We start from the raw sequence: 15,983 nt of genomic DNA on the forward strand, positions 1-15,983 counted from the left end.
AGAGCTTTCACAAAATTTGATGCCTTCCAAGCATTACACTACAGGCTGAAGTGTTGACAGGCTTTCAGGAGCAAGCCAGCCAAGTGAAATTCGTGAGGAAGTATGTTGGTGGGAGGAAGGAAAAGCAGTAAAACTACTCCTGTAGTATTGCTCTTACCTTGTTTGAAATTGCTGGCAGGTCTAAAGTGCAAACACTTCTCAAGTGGTCTAAAATACAGGTTTTGTCTGCACTTGAAATCCTACAAAGGAAAAACATCAGTGCAGTGCTCTTGATGTCACACCTCACACTTTTCACTGCCACAAAACAGGCACAGAGGAAGTTTTTTTTCTTGTTATCTTCTAGCAGACTTCATGGTTACTTTTATTACAGAACTATTAGTGATGTTTGATGCCTTTTGCAGCTGAAAAAAAAAATCAAAGTTTTCCTTTCCACTGAGCTGCAGTAATTTTCTTCCAGGTCAGAAAAGGTCCTGGAAGAGGCTTTTCTTCTCTTTGCCAAGGACAGATGGAAATCCACACATCATGCCATGTGTGATGTCCAGACAGGAACAAACTCAGACTCCCCTCACCTGCAGGTTTAAAGAGAAGAAAGGGAAGAGCAGCAGCACATGAGCCCAGGGTTGTTTACTGACAGGGGTGGCTGCAGGGTAGAGCCAGTGAATTATCACTTTTTTCAGTCCTTATCTCTCTGCCTGAGCTCTGTCAAGCTTTTATTGAACTGAAAAAGTCATGCCAGTGTGTGACCCCTTTTATGTCTGCAAATTTTGATGTCCAGAAGAGAGTGAGCAGGCTTTGGTATGCACTGTGGTGCCTTCCCCCAAATCTGAGCCCAGTGTGTAAAAACCATGCTGTACTTTCAAGCACTCACACAAAATGTCTAATGTCACCTTTTCATTATTTTTTTTTTTTTTCTCCATGCAGCTCCAGAGAAATAAAATTCTAAAACTTCTGTGGTAAGGGAAAATGTGCAGTTTTTCCACTATTTTCTTATGTTATGCCCTTTATTTACTCCCAGTGGATATGCTGAGTTTGAGGGTCCACCCTCATCAAGGTAACTGAAGGATCAGGGCTTATCTTGCAGGAAACCTGGAGGTTACAAATGTTTTGCTCACCTATTCAACAATTAATTATCAATATCATAAGGAGAGAAGGGCATTCAGCTGGTCAGATATGATGTCTCCAGTACTTATGTCAAGGCATATTGCAATCTCTGAATCCACACATCCACATTTTCTGCTCAAAGCAGTGACAAAATTTAGTGTACAGGTGCATTTCCAATACAGACTAAGTCAATTCATGCAAATTAATCAGATATTAATTCAAGATTTTGACAGAATTACTGTAATTTGTGCAACTGTTGCTGTGATAAGTATGTAAGTTACCCATCCTGAGCAGAGCACAGGATCAGCACTTTGTAAGGTAGCAGAGTGACATAAAATAAACACAGAAAATTGTCTCATGTCATCTCAGGACCCAGTTAATGTGCTGTCATTAGCAGCACCACAAACAATTAATACTCCAATGCCTTGCTTTAATTAGCTCAATGATTGAATGGGGATGTACAATTTTAAATTCATTCAGGTGCTGTTTAGACTAGAGGGGGAAATAACCTTGTGTAAATATAAAGAAATCTATGAACTGATTAAGATCACCACATTTTCAGAAAGCATTTATGGAAAATCTTTTCCAATGGAGTTTGATCCCAAGCAGGTCAGAACTGATGAGAGTGTCGACAACACCTTGTAGAGCAGTTCCTCACCCATGACTTTAGAAAAAACATTTTTCTTCTTCTTTTTTATTGTTTTTTCCTTTCCTTTTTTTTTTTTTTTTCCCAGAAAGTTCCAGGGCAGCCTGAGAGATGAGAGCTCTCTCTGCCAGGCTCCTGGAAAACAGGGAGCAGTGAAGTGTTGAGGAGCTAAAACTCATCTTTGCCCATCACAGCCTGGCAGCTCATCACAGCCACAGCCCTGCCTTGTAAAGCAGGGACTGCAGGGAGGGTGCAGTGGAAATGATGCTGGAACAGAGCAGCACATTATAAGGAATCACTGAAATGGGCATCAAATCCTGAAACATGGAGGTGTCAGTGCAGCAGAAAGGGAAGATACACTAAGGGTATTACCTGAACACAGGGGCAGTGAAAGGGCTGCTGCCAATCTGTTCATATCTGTGGTTTCCTCTTAGCAAGCAGCTAAATTATAAATATTCCTGAGGTTATAAAGCTGCTGAAAAAAGCAAAAGCAAAATGATGGCAGTTATGTGCTTTTCACAACCAACACCCGAATTGTATGAAACAAGGGGAAGAAAAATGACACAAACAAATTGTCTGAGCAGAGATTAAGGGCTTTAAATTTATTTACTGTATAAACAGAGCGCCTCCACATGAGATACATGATCACAGGCTATAAATACTTCCAAGTTAATAATGAAAAATGGAATTATTTACCAGCTGTGTTAACAGACAGCCCTTGCAGCTTGCAATGAGCAAAAAAAATCCTAATGTTAAAAGATTTATTATAAACTTCAGAACCTTCTGAGAACTTAGCCATTCCTATTGATAGTGCTGTCCCTTCTGGAAATTATATTTATTTCAGACCTGTAGGCCAGGGAAAGCAGTGTTGCTATCAATAGTAGCAGCCCACAGACTTTATTCTGCAACTGGGAGGTCACACAGCTGAGGCACGTCAGGTTTCCTTTGTTCCATTTCATCTTGACCTGCCTGGAGCTTTGGTTTAACTTGTTTTAGGCCTAACAGTGATTTGTCTAGTGGCCACTTGGCTGTGGCCAATCTGTCTCACTTTTGCCAATCTTTGTACAGTGTAACCACTTTTTCTGGTCAAGGTGGCAGTAAGAGGGAGTAATTTTGTGGAGAATGAGGAATTTATTACTCTGGTGCAGTGTAGGAATTTATGTGTGTATGGAGTGGTGCAGAGCAGTTCAGGCATGGCAGGAAAGCAGTGGTGACAGAGGGGAAGTCATGGGGTGGGTATGAGGCATGGCAGAGGATGAATATTAGAAAATGCAAAAAAAAAAAATTTGCTCCCTCAAGGTGAAACAAAATAATCAGAATAGCAAGGAGAAAAAATAAAGCTCATCCTATTGAAGCAGTGCTACTGTTTTGTGTAACTGAGCTTTTTATACAATAATATTACTTTCCTTTATTTTCTGTAATAATTTAACCTAGACTCATGAAAATCTTCTAGCACTACCATTAAGACAATAAAAATTTTATTGTTATTTTTCATAATAATAATAATTATAGGCTTTATGTCTGTGGTGTGTTCTCTTTTTGCTCATAACAAGCCTTATGAGCATTGATAGCAGGATAAAACAGAGATTCACTTATTTTAATACCTTTAATATCAGGACATGCAATAAAGCAGCTATTTAGTGAGAGGAAGGAGTTCTTAAATTACTCCCAAATAATCACAGAATGCTCTGAGTTGGAAGGGACCAACTAGGATCAATAAAGTCCAAGCCTCAAGAATCTCACCATTTCAATTGGTTATCAGTGATTAAGGCAGCAAATGAGCCAAGGATGTGTTCACTGTCTCACCTGCACTTAGAACAGTGTTGTAGAAGGCACAGGGAAGTTTACTCAGGGAAAAAAGCCTCCATGAGGGACCCATGAGCTGGGATAAATCAGCTTTCCCTGGAGCTGAGACAGGGTGCAGCAGCTGGGAGTTGTAGGATGGATGTGACATCGGGGCACAACTATTACTTCTACATCCCGTGTCAAATTTCCGAGTCCTGGAATTTCCCCAGAGCTTCATCAGGTTTCTCTATCAAACCCACACTTGTTCAGCAACCCTGCAGGTCCCAGGAGAGGGCAGGAAGTTTGGGCAGTGAGCAGCCTGGGCGTAGCCTCACGTTAGCTGTAGCTGTGCTGATTTGGTCTGTGCACCCTTTCTGCTCTGCTACCTGCCTCTCTAATTCAATTTCCTCAGCCCTAGCCCTCTCCTCACAGCACAGAGAGCTCATTTGTTTCAGTGTGAGAAAGCAGGCTCTTTTACATCTAGTGCTGATGGTCTTGAAGCAGATCCTGCAGCACCTTTTGGGGAGCATGGGGCAGCAGAACAATCCAGTATTTCAAGTCCATGCAGACAAGGATGCTTTCTGCCTCTCTGTGGTCCAAGCACCAGCTCCTGCTCCCAGGATCATCTGCAAGTGGGGGAGCAGAACCTCAACAGGATTTATACCCTGCCAACACTGTGCTTTTTAACAAGAGGTTTCCATTCCCTGCCTATCAGTGGATGCTGCTCTATTGTTTGGGTGTTCATTTCTGGCCTCCAAAATCTCTGCCAGATTAAATGTACAAGAGGATCCTCCATCTGTCTCACAGAGAGAAGAGAAATTCAGTGTGGTTAGTAAGGGTTAGACCTGCTGAGCAGTGAGCTGGGGCAGAGTAGCCAGTTGTGCTCACGATGGATAAAAGCTACCAGGATGTCACAGATGCCAGCCTCAGCCCTACAAACCATCTCCCACACCCTTAGGTGCAGCCTTCCCAGTGTGTGGATCCTGGAGGCACTTTAAAAGGGAACTGCCATGAGAGAAATTCAGCAAGATGCACCTAGAAATAAAACATGGTATGTTTAAAGGTCTGTCAGGATCAGGCAAACAGAAATCTTTACTGGATTTAGCTGTGTTTGTAACATAAGCAGGAGTTCTGAGGGTCCCCCTCACTGGGGACATTCCAGAATCCCTGGACACAATCCTGTGCCATCCTCTGGGATGACTTTGCTTGGGCCATGAGATGGGACCAGATGGCCCAGGGTGGTGCCTTCCAACCAACCCATTCTGGGATTCTGTGATCTCAGTTTTAGGCTAGCACAAAAATCCCACCCACAACTCAGATTAAATACTTAAACTGTCATGGATGGTGTTGGACATTGTTCAGGTGATTTGATCTAGCCTGGGCTGCAGAAGCCCTCAGTGCAATGGTCACTGTAGCATTCCCTCTTTTTCCTAATGAGATTACAGGTCTGTTCTATTGTTGTAGCTGACAACATTCATTTCTCTATTAGGACTAAATTATGCTGGTTTGATTTGAAAACCAGTGATAAAAACACAGAACTAAAAATAAAGCATTGGATCAGCAATGTGCTGTCTTCTACAGTGCTGTGAAAACAGAGTAGGGGTTGCTGGGACGTTTACTTGAAATCTGATTTTATTTCCCTGCAAGCAGCCTAAGCCTCTCAGAGAAATCCTGTTCCTGAAACAGCCATGTGGGCCACTGTGGCTTATCACATCCATTCTCCTTTTGCATTGTTGGTACTTCACTGGGTGTCATGTCCTTCCCAATAAGCCATTGGTTCAGTGAGGTGCTCTCAGTTTAACACAAGGGCACAGAAAAGGCTGCTGCAAATCTGGAAGCCACAGAAAAGTTTCTTTCTGTCCCCTTTATTGGAGGGGAGAATTTTTCCAAATTTATTTTTGGACCAAAGCCAGTTGTGCACTGGTGCTGTACTGGCTTTTCTGGTCTCACAGTGACCAATGCTCAGTGTCCTGCTGCACAGTGCTGTCACACACAGCCAGCTTCATCTTCCCTGTCTGAACCCCTTCTGATCTCCCTGCTTTTCCTCAGATCCTCCTGATGTGCAGTTCACACAGTGGGAAATGAGTGGGTAGAGAAAATGAAATGAAATGAAAGCTAGACCTGGGCGAGGATCTCTGGTGGATTGGGAAGGACTCCGCCTCACGCCGCACTGCTTGATTTTCTCTCCTGTGGAGAAAAGTGTTTCATCTTTAACAGATGATGGCTACATTCCTAGAAGATTTGACAGCCAAGGGAGAAACTAGACAATGACTTTCCAGAAACTTTTATCTACATGTGAGGTTAATTTTCCTATCCCAGTGAAAAGCTGGAGCTGGCAGAGGAAAGAAAATGAGCTCTGGGTCACAGTATCAGGATTACAACAGCTTCAGACTCCAGGTGTTGATCTCTGATGGGAACTGGAAGAACTTAAGATGAGTTACAAGATACAGAGGCCAGAAATTAAGTGCATTCAGAAAACACACGTTGAATGAGATGTAGAACTAAAAGCAGACCTTGGAGTGGTTATTGGCATCCAAATCCAAATGCAGTTGGGAGATTCCTTTTGCCAATGACTACCAGGCATGACAGCTGCCTGCAAGACCAGAGTTTTGAATGGCAGCATTTCCTACAGCCAAGGTTAGACTTCCACATGTGCTCTGGCATTTTCTCATTTCAGGAGCTGACTACCTGCTCTCCAAGGCTATCAGCACGTGTTGGAATGGCATCCAAACCTAGGCAAGTAGATCAGAGCCCCAGCCTGACAGAGATGCTCATATCATGCCTAACTCATGATCTCTTGCTTGTTCTGTTCTCAGCTTGAGGGATCCTGAATTCCTGAATGGAATGCAGGCAATGGTCAAATTTTACAAGGAAGGTAAGCCTTGCACAAGCCTTCCTGGAGCCTGGTGATTAAGGTTACCTCTGGAAAACAGGGCTTTCATTGACTCCAGAAAAGAAGCCCCCAGCCAGTAACCCCCAGTTCCAAATATTCTGGGGAAGAGCACGTGTATGAGAGCTCTCCAGCTCCACTGGCCTTTAGTTACCCTATAAAGAATATCCCAAATTAAAGGTTAATAGAAGTGTAGGTACATTCTCATGCTTGGTACTTTCTGCCAACTGTCCCTAGGCTGTTCCCACGTGAATACACCAACATGGATCTACACTGCCTATTCAGTCACTAGAAACAATCACCCTGAACACCCTTAAAGATTGCCTAAGGTTCCCCATTTATTTAATGTTTAAGCCCAGCTTTTTCATGGAATGGCTCAGTTGGATGTTTCTTTAGGCAGTGCAGAACCTGTGTGAAGGTTTCAGGGTGCCCATCTCACTGAAATGATGAAGCTCCTCTGGAATCTGCTCTGAGGACTTTCACTGCTCAGTGTAACACAATTTAAAAAGATTAAAATCCTTGTCCTTCTGCCCTTGCCCATTGCCCTCTCTAACTAGTATGATTTTTTTCTGTCAGCTCTGTCCTTTACTTCAGCAAACTCTTTCTCTCTCTTGTAAACCGTCTGCCCTTATCTTTGGCTGGAGGTTAAGAAAATTCCTCTGTCTGATGTTGATCAGCCAGCAGGGAATGCTTACAGCATCAGCTAGCCAGTCTCTACTTTACCTCCCAAGAAAGAAAACAAGAAATTCTCCAAGCCAGCTTCCCACAGCCTGGAGGGCCTGGGATTTACAGCCTGTTTGAACTCTCCCAGATGGTAACACACCAGGCTGCTGCAACACCACTCTCAGTGGCTTGTCCAGAGGCACTTCCTCAGACTGATTTATTTGTTCTCTCAATTTCAACAAGGTTCTGTGTTTGTGTCTCTCTTTTTTGTCTATCGTTTTCCAGACTGTCCCAACTGGACACTTTATGCCACGTGCCATTCTTGTCCACCTAGCAAAACACATTGAATCTGGGGAGGCAGGGGGAAACATGGGTCAGATATATTTGGCATTTTGGGAGGAAAAAGGGGCAGGATTGTGCAGAAAGCTTGCCTGATGAATACCCTGTGTGCTGGTACATCTGTGAGCAGTAAACTGACTGTCTACAGATAAAGGAATATATGTCTCTGCCTGGAAATGTGACTTTGCAGTCCTTGCTTCCGTGGGCTTTATTTAATTGTGATATATGCAGCAGTCATAATGGCTTTGGCACAACATCATTTGTGTCTTAATTAAGTGAAACATGCTGTTCAGAAACAACACAGCCATGGAGTTTGGGAAACACTTGAGACATGCCTTCTGCTCACAGGCTCAGCCTGGCACTTCAAAGGAGGCAGTGTGTGTTTGTGTGCCTGTGCATGCACATTTACACAAAAATAAATTATCACACAGCCCTTTCCTGCACTGTCCCTGCTAATCCCATCAGTTTTAATGCATTAGCAAAGAAAATGAGGAAGTGGCTGTCGAAGGGTGAAAGGATAAATGGCACTGCTTTCAACTCAGCAAGGCATCAGGAGGCCCTGACATCTGCACAGTTTGGTTTTGCTTTGACAAACACCACCTCCTGTCCTGGGAGGCTCTCAAGGCATGGTGAGGTTGATACCAGCCTTATCACAAGGAACCAGGACAATAGCTTGGAAGAACAGAAGCAAAGCCAGAATATCCTTATGAAGGAAGAAAATTAGCTGAAAGGAAGCAAAAAGCTAAAATGCTTTTTAGAGGGATTTTCAACAAAACAAACAAACAAAAAAAAAAAAAAAAAACCACAGAAAAAACCCATCACAGTACCTTGTTGCAGTACACAATTTGACTCAGAATGCAAGATTCCATGTGTTATTGTTGCTGAACTCAAATATATCCTCTAATCCCGTAACAGAATCCTACACACAATGGCATAACAGGATACAGAAAAGCAGAGCAGAAGTTTCTCAGATTACAGTTTACAGTTATTAGGGTTTGTTAAAACTGTTTCTAAAGCCAGTTCTCCATTTTGTGCTTTTACCAGAATTTCAGATGGGTTTGTGTGTGTGCAAAATTTACCTATTGCCAATCTACAAGAGCCCTTCTTTTCTGTTTCACTTCTTCTGGTATTACATGACCAATTTAGATGTCCCTGACTCTGAAACTCCACCTCTGGTAGCAAAAACCATGAAATTAAAGGATCCATTCAAATCTAATTGTGACTTCTAAACACTTTTTAATCATTCTGAGGATTAAATTTCACTCATTCCCATGCAAAACAGCCAAAAAATGTATAATACATTGAGGACAGAGGTTAGCAGAGAGACATAAAGTTGGTTTCTTTCATCAAGTGTAAAACTGGATTGGTAACAAAACCCAAAGCTTGAGAATCACCATCTAGATCACTCAGCTGTCAAAGAATTCATAGTACCAAAAATCTACTTCTTGCCCCAAGATGTCTACCATTATTTGCCTTTCTGTACTTTTTCAAAAGAGTTCTTATACAACTTCTGGGTATTAATAGAGATATTGTATTTTTTTAAAACAATTCTTTAGCATTGTAATTCAATTTGTTTGGGGACTTTTTTTCTGGCCGTATGATCTGCCTAAAGCTATTTCTTCTTTATTGCTAAACATAAACTCTGAACAAAAGTTATTTTTGCTGCCAAAACACTCTTTTTCAAGGCAATTGCACTTTTGCATGAGAAAAAGCTGTAGGGGATTGCCCCCATGAACTTTAAATGTCTTTCCAATCTTAGCTGAGGATAGTTCATACCACCTATAAATCTGGCTGCTGCCCTGCTTGAATAAAAGCTGCTTTCTTAAATTAAACTGCTGCAGCAGGCAGGCTGTAGAACATTTTATTTTCTGTATTTCTGTGCATAGTCCCCACCCTGTAAATCCCACTTTTCTGTTCTCTTCTCCAGTGATGTGACAAGGCATTTGTTCAGCATTCCAGCTGCATGTCTAGAAATATTGGGATTTCCCAGCTGGACCAAACTCAAGACAATCCAGTCTGGTACTGTGTGTCCAAAAGTGACCATTTACATGGAAATGGGAACAGTCTGCTAATCACACAAGAATTCCTCCTGACCTCTAAGAAGCACTGGCTGCAGCATTGGCAAAATACATAACATGACTTCCACTAAATTCATCTCAAGAGAAGAAAAAATTTGGTAAATATTCTGAACCAAATCTGTGGACCTGAGATGTTTTGTCACAGCCTCCTGTGTGAAGCAGTGTTGTTAATTTCTTTATTATCACATTAAATGTCCCCATTGTAACTGTGGTTTAGGAGAGCAGAAGTTCCTGATCTCCCATCTTCAATCCACGTGTTAATATGTGCATTCTATTATTATCTTCTATTGCTGCTATTTTATATTCTGTCATCATCTATACCTATACCTGCTTCTGTAATAGTATCACTGTATTTACCTATGCCACTGACTCGTACTGTGTTATTCTAAGATAATTTATTGCAACTGCATTTATCCAAAGCAAACAAATCCACATCCAAAATAATTCATCGGGCCCCAAAATCTTTCATTACAAGTTTTCCATGTTTTAGCTAAAAGTGCTAATTAATTGTCAATACACTGGGCTAATAGCCAAACTGGATCAGCAGAAATAATTACTAGCAAACGTGTGAAATACCATCAAACACAAAAAAAACACTTGCAATATGGAGCCAATTTAATTTAATTCTTGGAGATTAATTTAACATATTGGTGGTTTTGCCTTTTTTTTTTTTTTTTTTTTTTTTTGTGTCAGTTTTTAGAATTTAATTACTTCAATGAATGCTTTGGTTTCTTTAGTTTGCTGCCCTGGTAGGTGCCTGGGAAATGTTTTTGTATAAACATAATCACACTTTGTGTAGCTTTTTTTTTCCCCTTAGTATATGGGGAGGTTGAGACTTTTGGGCGATTTGATTCTGTGGTCACAACTGATGAAATTCTAAAATGTTACACAGCAACTCTGTTCAATGCCCACAGTTTCTTTCCAAGGACCACCTCAAATAGTCAACAATACTTTCAGAAACTCAACAGACTTTAAAATTGTGCTAGACATACTGAAGAGAAAGGGCAATACAAATACCACACCTCTGGTCACACTGTATTTATTAAGTTCTGGGCACACAAAGTTTGGGAGGATGGGGTTTGGGTTTTTTTCCCATAATATGTCAATCACTGGGATGTCATTTGCATCTTTAACTTAATGAAAAGGGGGGTAAAAGCCCCAAAAATGCATTTTTAGCTTAGGAACAGGATGGGCAGTCTGTGGCTGAATAGCACCAGTGTCAAGGTTTTACTTTCATTACAATGTCTTGGCAGCAGAAGCAATTCACTACAAATTGATAGAGGAACTAGCAAAGGACAGAAGAAAAATGTGTACCTGGGTACAGATTTCATCTCACTGCAGGATCTTGCCATCTTAATCAGCTTTTTTTTGGTTTTGAGCTTGCTTTATTTTGTGGAATCCCAACATGCAATAAGCTTTTGATTCTTGCAGAGCACTCTCGTTTCAAAACTTTGTTTTTGGTCAGTGTTGTGTGCTTGTGTTTCCTAAGGATACCTATGAATCCTCCCTCCTGATCACCCCAAGGGAACTTCAGTAAGATTTTTTTTTTTCCCATGACAGGAAAAGAATATCAGCAAATTGAATGAAGGCAAAGCCCTCCCAAATGAGAACAATGAATCACAGACTAATGGTAAGAATGTGGAGAAAGCTCTTTTCTTAGTTTACATAAGAAGGCACAAAAGTGGGTATTTGTGATCTTTCCCTTTCCCTTTCCCTTTCCCTTTCCTTTTCCCTTTCCCTTTCCTTTTCCCTTTCCCTTTCCTTTTCCCTTTCCCTTTCCCTTCCATATCTTCAATATTTTTTTACCATTGGTGATATGGGAGAAATCCTGCACACCTACACTGGTGGAACTCAGATTTAGCCTACCTATGGCTAAATAGGTATTCTAATTATGATAGAATACTCTCAGTATTCCAGGGCATTACTGAATGCCTTGTCATGCAGGTTGCTCAAAGACTCAGGAAAATCTGGGGGGAAAATATGCTGTGTATAGTTGAAATTCAGCTCAGTGCCAACTGGATGTGATTAAAAGATCAGAGATGCTTGCATCAAAATGTTCCAGCCACCTTTGAGGAAATGTCTCTGAAATTAAAAGATGTTTTAATAGCAATGATTTTTTTTTTTTCATTATGCAGGAAGTAAAGTAAGTGTGTCTCAAAATATATTATGTATTCATACTTATATATTGAGGCAAAAAAAAAAATGCAGACTAGTTCAGGGACAGCTGTGGCACTGATAGAAACAGAGGAAGAAAGGTGGGGGTAATGTAACTCTGCTCCTCTTCTGAATTCTTCTGAATTCTTCTGCCATTATTTCTGACAGAGCTGTGTCTCACGGTGGGAACTGAAGGGTTTACCTCACTGTAGGGAATATTTTGCTCCTTGTGTAGACCTTTCTGTTCAAATATCTAATTTTCCATTTTTTCTCTCAGAAAACTGCAGCGTATTATAATTATGGGTAAAGTTGGGTTTTGGTGTGGGGATTTTTTTTTTTTTTGTTTGCTTTGTTGTTTTGATTTTTTTAATAGAACTGGGAAAAGGTTTTAAGGTGTTGGTGGGAAAGTATTACTGGGTGTATAAACCTCACTAAAATAAAAATTAATTTAATGGGCATGTTCTCTTTGACAGGGTAAAATGACAGATAAATTTTGAGATAAAATTATGACTGTTCTGCTGGACAAAAGATTTCCCCCTATAGGACCAGGACACTTAAAATGCAAAAAACAAATATTTTAAGAAGTTGGGGGATTAAAAAAGAAAAGATAGTATCTCTTTTGCAGTTATGCACTGTAATTTCATGATTAGGAATTCAGATTCAATATGCTGAGCTATTCTAACTATTTTTTCTCATTCCCATTATGAATAAAAAAGTCACAAAAGCAGCATCCAGCTCCTCCTCCTGGAAGATCGTTTTTCTCCTTGTGAGCATTCCAATATCAATTACTGTACATGGCTCCTGGAAAATAGAACCTGTAACCCACTCTTTTGTGAGAAAGAAAGAATGAGAGAGCACCAACTAACATCCCACAGGGAGCAGGGTGCTTCCAGGAGATGTTCCTGCTGTGCTGGGGAAGATTCTCCCATGGCTGAAAACTCCAGTCAGCCCTTAGCACCAAACAGCTGGGACACCTCAAAGTGTTTTAACCCTCTTGAACTGAACTCCCTGCTTCAGGGAATCGTGCTTATCAGTAGTCTGGCCGTGTCTGGTCACAAAGACACTCAAAGAAATTGCAGTGTTTGAATCAACAGTGGCTTTCTGGAGTTGTTTGTGCTCTGGATTTAAAGCAGGCCATGAAGCTGTGGTTTATTTTCTTCCTTAGGGCACAGTGGCATCTAGTGGTCCCACACAGAATGGGTGAGGAAGATTGAAAATATACAAAAAAATAGCAGATATTTTTTTTCTTTCCTTCCTTCTCCTTCTCCTTCTCCTTCTCCTTCTCCTTCTCCTTCTCCTTCTCCTTCTCCTTCTCCTTCTCCTTCTCCTTCTCCTTCTCCTTCTCCTTCTCCTTCTCCTTCTCCTTCTCCTTCTCCTTCTCCTTCTCCTTCTCCTTCTCCTTCTCCTTCTCCTTCTCCTTCTTCTCCTTCTCCTTCTCTTCTTCCCCTTCTCCTTCTCCCCCCTTCCCCTCATTCAAGGAAATATAATAAAAACAAGGCATCCCTATCTTAGAGCCTGTCTTGCAGAGCTCTGTGATGACTTTAGCCATATTAATTCCATATTAAGGCATTTTTTAAAAGCCATTAAAACCAGCTCTGAGATATGGAATAAGGACCTGACAAAGAGCATAATGCTCTAAAATATAATGCACTTCCTGAGTCAAAATAGAACATGGAAAATTAATTATTCTTAGAGTGATGAGGAAGAAATCACTGTACTTTGAACATTCTTTCTTTCTCAAATGTACTTATATCTTGAATGAAAGAAAGGTTATGGTTGGCAACACCAACATAACAAATATTGCTGCAGATGTGCATTTTTCATGACTTACAGAGCCACAAAATGTTCTCTTTACTAGCCAGAAATAGAAGTAGGATGAGCAGGGCAAAGAACTGGATGAAGGGCAATTAACCTTCAATGACAATAGTCCCATGATAAGACTTCCTGAAAAACAAAAAAAAAAAAAAAAAAACACGCAGAAAAAAATGGCAAATGATAGGAGGATATGTAGGTATGAATACTTATAGTTAAAAAAATTAAAAAAACAAAGTTTTGAAGTAGATTAAAGAAAAATTAAATCAATAAAAACCACTTCATCAGAGAGATTTTGGAGTAGATGCTAACTAAGATTATTCTAGATTACACATAGCAGTTTATTGTGACAGCCAATATTTGAGCAAGAAACCAGGAATTTTTTGGAAAAAAAATATACATATTATGTACTATTCCTACCAGGATACACATATGAGTGAAAAACTCAAGAAGTCAACCATCTGCTGACAAAACTTCCATGAAATGGTTTTCAGCTCCAAACAAGACACCTGGATGCCATTTGCAAACTTCATTCCTGAGACATCTGCACAAGACTTGGCATTGCAAAGCCATGCCCAGCTCCCTGCAGAGAGAACAAGGACAAGCAGACAACAGTGTCAGCATTTGGCAATTTTATCAGCAGTTAAAAATACAGCACACAGCTGAGAAACCGTATTTGGTTAGATGTAGATAAAGAATTACATGGTAAATTAAATGAAAGGAACAAACTCTTTCCACTCTTTGTCCTATGAGTCTGGGCATTTTACAGTTTTCCAAGCTTTAATTAGGCTGCTCCAAGCTCACAGAAAACAAACAAACTAACAAAACCAACATTTCTAATTTTGCAGCCTACTGATGTGGATGAGCCATGCTAAGACCCAATTAAAATAAACAATGCTCTCCAAGCTCATCATCACATCTAGCTCAGATGAATAAAGCATGGTGTGCAACACCGAGAAACATTGAAATGAGAATAAATGAGAGCCAGGACAAGGAGATTTTTGGATTCCCCACAGGGCCATACACTGGAAAACACTTTCTTCTCTTGAAGGAACCTCCCTGTGTTCACATAGCAGCAATCAGGACAGCCTGTGTGATGGTTGTCTCTTTCCCTCATGGTGATAAATCTGGATCTGGTAGCCTCAAATCTGTGGGAATGAAGATAATTCAGAGACAATGGAGAATATAGTACAGTAGGTTTCACTGTTAACCTTTTCCTCCGATTCCTGTTGAGAGTTTTTCAAGGTTGCTCTCTGTCAATAGGAATTCCTTCCTTCAGGAGGAAAACAATTTTATGTGAAATTTAAGCCCCTGTGAGAAGCATTGCTTTTGAGGTCTTTCCTGAGCAAGTCTCAGCTGTCCATGACTTTCTCCTCACCTCTGATATTTTAAAAAATAACAAAAACAATTTAAAAAACCCTGTTATGTGACCATCAGCATTCTATACAGTAATGACACATGAATTTATGAAGACAGAAAAGTTATGTAGTTACAAGCAGAAGTCAAACATTTCCATGGCTGATATATATTGGTAGCCAAATTCTTAATTGAATTTAGCATATTATACTTTTTTTCACCGATAAGCAATGGCATTTTCAGGAATTGTCAGTGTTACTGAGCATAATTACAAAACAAATCAGAAAACAAACAGAGAGTCATAATTTTCTGGATGAAAAAAATCTGAGAATGTGCTTCCTAAACTCCATTATCTTCCAGGACATTTTATTAGTAAGATTAATTATTAATCTCTGTGTTCAAAGGTAAAACAATACATCTCATTAATCTAAAAACAGCATTGATTATGTGCCACTTCCACTCTGTCATGACATGTGATAAAAGCTGGAGCAGCCCCATCACCTTTCCATAGTTTTTGAGAGTTTTTTGAGGTCTTTCCATACCTTGATCTGCACACTGGATAAAGCTGAGACCATTTGAACCAAAACACTCAGCACAGGTGTGCCAAATTATTTATAAACAGACAGAAACTTGCCTGGGTGTCTCTCCTGGTGGACAAGGCATCACATTCCATTCTGGAGAGCCCAGTCATGGCTGAGCCAAATTATTTCAGCTACGTGAAATTAAAATCTGCTGAGCACACGTGAGGTTTACACTGAGATAACCCAATTCCACATAAAACCTGCCTTTCATCTGAGGATTCAGCATTCCTGTCAACACGTTTTTTGCTGAAACATGGAAAAATAGAAGTGTCCATTCATCTGCCCGAGTCAATCATGGTTAAACTCCTGAAAACCTCAAGTTTCCTAAGCTACATACTCTAGAAAATAATGTATTTTCTCTACTAAATCTTCATGCCAACATGTAATCTCAGATTTTGCTTTTCCCTGCTCTTAGCCAGTGTTTTCTTGCTTGAACTTAAACCTTCTATTACTTTTAAATGGGAAATAGGTTAAAAAAAAATTTATCCTGTCTTCTGATGTTTAAAATCTAGTAAGCACCCTTCAATGCTATTCTTTCTACAGTTTTCTCTTTTCTAGATTCAATAATCCATTTTTTC

This window comes from Erithacus rubecula, assembly GCF_903797595.1.
Source record: "Erithacus rubecula genome assembly, contig: SUPER_Z_unloc_3, whole genome shotgun sequence".
NCBI lineage: Eukaryota > Metazoa > Chordata > Aves > Passeriformes > Muscicapidae > Erithacus > Erithacus rubecula.